This window comes from Capsicum annuum, unplaced genomic scaffold, assembly GCF_002878395.1.
Source record: "Capsicum annuum cultivar UCD-10X-F1 unplaced genomic scaffold, UCD10Xv1.1 ctg1936, whole genome shotgun sequence".
Classification (NCBI taxonomy): Eukaryota; Viridiplantae; Streptophyta; class Magnoliopsida; order Solanales; family Solanaceae; genus Capsicum; species Capsicum annuum.
In genome coordinates this window covers 195,316-201,166 of record NW_025825201.1, presented here as the reverse complement: position 1 = coordinate 201,166, position 5,851 = coordinate 195,316, and the positions used below count along the sequence as shown (strand labels likewise).

Sequence of the window (5,851 nt, the reverse complement as noted above, 5' to 3'; positions counted from 1 at the left end):
CACTATAAGTCTTTTCTCGTACCATTTAGCCATTAAGGCTACACTAACATGAATAAGTAAAATCATATGAAAAGAGAAAGATGATAGCATCAAAACATAATATATTCATTAATCATAAAGATCAGCATCATACAATGTCATAAACAAAAGCATCCAAAACCAAGTACAAGGTAAACACCACAATTACAACATAAAGATGGAGCTTAAAAGAAGGTTTTACAAAAAAGGTCTTAAGACTGCAGGACATGGATGGAACCAAGTTGGATAGACATTAAGCAGAATGATCAGAAAGAGGACCAGAAAATTAGGGAAGAAGGAGAGTCATTTATTCATTTTCGGCAGCATGGTTCTCTAAGAGTTGTTGAGTTAAGTCCTCAACTTTGGCTTCCAAATTCTTAACCTTGGCTTTAAGAATTTCATCCTCATCTTGTAGAATCTCACTTTCACCTGGTCCCTGCTCTTTCTCCTTTAAGTGAGTTGTGTTTAGTGTAGCAAGTTCTGTATCCTTTTGCACCAAGTGAGCGGTTATCTCCTCTAGCTCGCTGGTCAACCTAGTTTATACCTTAAAGAGATCTACCACCATCGATATAGACTTTACTCTACTCCTATGTGGGATGCACTTTCAAGGTGGAAAAAGTAAATACTTTCTTAATGGATCCTTCCTTTCTAGGGCCACAATCCACATCAAAATATGCAAACACTCTATTCAATAGAAACCCATAAGCCAAATCATGCTTTCCATCCTCTGTCATTATCACTTTGTACATATACTTTATTATGATAGCAGACAATTTTATATGCTTCAATTTTGTAAGGGATTCCATTAGGAATGAGTTTAGTACGCAGAAGGAAAGCCCTTTTAATCAACTTAAATAAAAGTTAAAATTCCCCTACTTCTTTGTGACTGACTTGTTTTTTAAATCATCCAACATACCAATATGCTTCAAGAACTTCTCAGACCCATGCTTATCTTTCAGGTACCTGGTCCCTTGAGGTGGATGCTCAACACCTCAGCCAACACTTGCTCGTTAAGGGAAATATTCACATTGTGGACTTGACTCGTTAAGTGCAGAGCATCATCAGAAAAATTTAGATTATGATAGAACATCCTCATTTCCTTCTCATGGGGAGTATGAATAAGGGGATAAAAAGGTGTTCCCAACTCTGAAATTAGGACATATAACAAATAAAAAGTATAAATATAAATATAAAAAATAAAATAAGGCAACACACCACTAGATAATAAAAGAAATAGACATTGGTAGAGTAATATTATAAACTATCTATTCGAGATTACAAACATCACTAAGACACTACTAGTAAGAAACTACAAAAACAAATACAAACAAAGCACTTCTCCCTACTATTATGAACTCACTCCTACCCACTAACCCTGTATCTTAATTTGTGTCCTCTTCACCTTTCTATCAAGGGTCATGTACTCCATAAATTATAATCGCTTTATGTTATGCCTAATCACCTCTCTCCTATATTTTTTCAGCCTACCTTTACCCCTCCTAAAATCATTCATAGCCAGCCTCTCACATCTCCGTGCTTGATGGAATCCTTAAATCAATTGTAAAACCTAATTACACTTAGAATTATCCAATTATCTCGGTTAAAAGTTCATTCAAGGGGACTTATTATGGATATTTGTTTAAAAGAAACTATTGTTATGCCTAAAAGGAAAATATTCATCAAATTTATTTTGTTTACATATTTTTCTTTTAAGTTTGTTAAAAAGAATATATCTTTCTCTTTTTAAACCTTTTTAATTTCAACGATCCCCATAACATTTCGCCTTTTTTAACACCAGTAAGTGACTTTTCATGAAATATTTAACCCATTTTAATCCACTTTACAGTCCACCCTACCCAACTATTTTCCCACCCCATATATAAAGATTAAATTGAACCTCAAATACACTATTGACAAAGAAGAAAAAAAGGGGGGAAAGGATGTCTGGAGCAGCAATTGGGGAGGAAGAGAAGAAGTCGGCCAACGATCAATCAAATCATATAAATCTAAAAGTGAAAAGCCAGGTTATTATTATCATTTAATTTGGATTTATTTTTTCTTTCAGTTGGTGTATGATTTTATTAGGATTTTCAAAATTTTGGGTCCAAATAGATGCATATAATCAACCCGACTAGCTATTTGGGTTGATGGGTCTTTTGGTATGAAGGATAAGACATGATATCTCAAGATTAAGTATAAATGATATAAATTAAGCACCATCAATCAAATAGAATCAAGGTTTTTTTTTGCAATCGGTATATGATTTATTAGGGTTTTGTAAAATTTTGAGTCAAGATAGATGTATATAATTGATCCGACTAGCTAATTGGGTTGATGGGATCTTTTTGGTATGCATGATAAGATGAGATATCTAAAGATTTAGTATTAAATGGTACAAATTAATCATCTTTAATCAAACACAATTACTGTTTTTTTCCTTATGGTATATGATTTTAGTAGTGTTTTGTAAAATTTTGGGTAAAAATAGATGTATATAATCAACTCGACTAGCTATTTGGGTTGAGGGGTCATTTGATTTTGCAGGATGAGGTAGGATATCTCAAGATTAAGTATGAGATAAAATTTATAAAGTATTTAGTTGACTGTGTAAATTAATCATCATCAACCAAACACAATTAGGATTTTTTCCTATCAGTGTATGATTTTATTAGTATTTTGTAATATTTTAGGTCAAAATAACATATATAATTAACCCGACTGGCTATTTGGGTTGAGCGGTCATTTGTTTTTTCGGGATAAGGTGGATATCTCAAGATTAAGTAAGAAATAAAATTTATATTTTATTTCATTGATAGTGTAAATTAATCATCATCAACCAAACACAATTAGTTTTTTTCTTTCCTATTGGTGCATGATTTTAGTAGGGTTTTGTAAAATTTTGGGTCAAATAATGTACATAATCGACCTGACTAGATAATTGGGTTGAGGGGTTGTTTGGTTTTGTGGGTTGAGGTGGGATATCTCCAAATTAAGTATGATATAAAATTCATATTGTATTTGATTGATGGTATAAATTAAGCATCACCAACTAAGCACAATTATAGTTTTTCATCCTTATATTGGTATATGATTTCATTAGGATTATGTGAAATTTAGGGTCAAAAAAATGTATAAAATCGACCAGACTAGCTATTTGGGTTGAGGGGTCATTCAGTTTTACAGGATGAGGTGGGTGAGATGTCTCATGATTAAGTATGAGATAAAATTTATACTATATTTGGTTGAAGGTATAAATAAATCATCTTCAGTCAAATATAATTATGGGTTTTTCCCTATTGGTTTATGATTTTATTAGAATTTTGTAAAAATTTGGATCAAAATAGATATATATTATTGACCCGACTAGCTATTTGAGTTGGTGGGGTTGTTTGATGTGCAGGATATGATGTGATATCTCAAGATTAAGTATGAGATAAAATTTATATTGTATTTGGTTGACGGTGTGCCTTTCTACTTCGTCTGAAGTAGTGGTATGGATTGTATGCACTTTACCCTTCCTGGACCCCTCTTTGTAGGGAAACACGGGGTATGTTGTTGCTGTTTAATGTATCAGCATCAACCAAACACAATTAGAGTTTTTTCCTTCTATTGTTGTATGATTTCATTAGGGATATGTGAAAATTTAGATCAAAATAGATGTATATAATAGAGCCGACTAGCTATTTGGGTTGAGGGGTCATTTGGTTTTGAGGGATGAGGTGGGGTATCTCGGGATTAATTATGAGATAAAATTTATTACTGTATATGGTTGACGGTATAAGTTAATCATCGGCACCCAAACACAATTAGTTTTTTTCCCTTCTATTGGCATATGATTTCATTAGGGTTATGCAAAATTTCGTGTCAAAAAATATGTATATAATCGATTCGAGTAGCTATTTTGGTTGTGGGATAATTTGGTTCTATGGCATGAGGTGGGATATCTCAGGATTAAGTATGAGATAAATTTATAGTGTATTTCGTTGACGACATATGTTAATGGATAAATTTATACTATCAACCAAATGCAATTAGGGTTTCTTTTTCCATCGTGATTTACGGTTTTGTCAATAGTAAAAAACGAGTATTAGAGTAGGTTGTACAGAGTAGCATAAAAGAATAATCATATGAATCCTTTCAATTTTGAAAGATTTTGGGTTTAAACAAAGTGGAATGGGTGTATTTTCGATTGATTAGCTTTTTTACAACATTAGGGGTCATTTGGTATGTGGGATAAGATGGCATATCTCAAAATTGATACAACTACAACAACAATAACATACCAATATATTCCCACAAAGTGGGGTTTAGGGAGAGTAGCATGTATACAGTCCTGCATCTCAACTATTAAGATTAGGTTTGGTTTGAGGGATAAGGTGGGATAGGATTTAGGATTAAATATAAAATAAAATTTATACTGCGTTTGGTTGAGAGTGTAAATTATTTTTACAATAAATTTATATTGTCGACCAAATGAGGTATAAATATAAATTTTATCCCAAACTTAGTCATAGGATATCTCCACCTTATCTCATCTAAACTCAGGATTATATTTTTCCATATTCCCGATGGAATAAATTAGTCCAGGAGTCAACAACAACAGCAACAACAACAAACCCAGTGTATTCCCACCTAGTGGGGTCTGGGGGGGGGTAAGATGTACGCAGTCCATACCTCTACCTCTGAAGAAGTAGAAAGGCTGTTTCCGATATTAAGGTATGAGAATTGAGTCTCATATTGGTTTAATAGGGAGTAGATGTCGGACTTGTATAGCCTTAAGATTCTATTTCCAGTCCATACATTCTTGTGCAGTTGTGCATTGAATCTGATACGTAGTTGATGAAAGTTGAAACAATTAGTAGTGGATCCCTTTTTCTTTCTCTGTGGTATCTTTTATTTCCTTTCTTTCCCTTCCTATTATTAGGATGATGGGCTTCTGAGTAAATTTTCTGTAAAATGTCCTTCTACATGTATAATTGAAAAGGAGAACTATGTATTTGCCTATTTTTTTGGTTGCAGGACGGGAATGAAGTCTTCTTTAGGATCAAACGAGCACTTAGCTCACGAAATTGATGAAAGCTTATTGTGACAGGCTGTCTGTGAATTTCAATGTAATTGCCTTCTTGTTTGACGATCGTCATCTTAAAGCAAAACAGACTCCAGATGAGGTCCTTCTTTCACTCTTTTTTTTCTTTCTCTCAAACGCACGCACACGAATACTAACAACAAAGGATAAAAGAATACCAAAAAGAGCTTGTGTATCTGCTTTGTGTTGTACTTAACAGTCGTGATTAATTTCCTTTTTCCTTACAATTTCCTCCCGGCCCTTTGCAGCTGGATATGGAAGATGGTGATGAAATTAATGCAATGCTGCATCAAACCGGAGGCACAACTCTTTGAGTCTTCTTTTATGTGATTTTATGTCTTCTTCCGTTTCAGTGGACCTTAAGACTTTTTATGTGTTTCAAGATGGTATGTGTTTCAAGTGTAATGAATAGGATCGTGTATCACCAATGTAGCTTAACATGAAAGTCATTGCTTGCTTCACCTTTTAGTTTTCTGATGACATGAATTCAGAGTCTTGGTTTCTTGCAAATAATCCCCTCCTCAACCCATAAAAAGATCGAGTGCTTGGTGACGAGAAAAAGCTTCCGTGGAGCCTGCTTGCATCCACCTCATGTGTGATGGCAGTTTGGTCCGTTATCACTGGTTCAATACCTATGTATGGTTTCAATCTTATCGGGAGTTTGTTTTAGAACCAACTCCCGATGCTTTAGTGAAGTGGTAAAAGCGCAACATGTGATGTATAAGTTAGGTGCATGTTGTGCTGAGT

The 5,851-nt window shown here is 33.9% G+C and overlaps 1 pseudogene; it reads left to right on the top strand.

Moving 5' to 3' along the window:
- Positions 1 to 1,879: 1,879 nt before the first annotated feature.
- LOC107841905 lies at positions 1,880 to 5,625 on the top strand (annotated as a pseudogene).
- Positions 5,626 to 5,851: the final 226 nt, after the last annotated feature.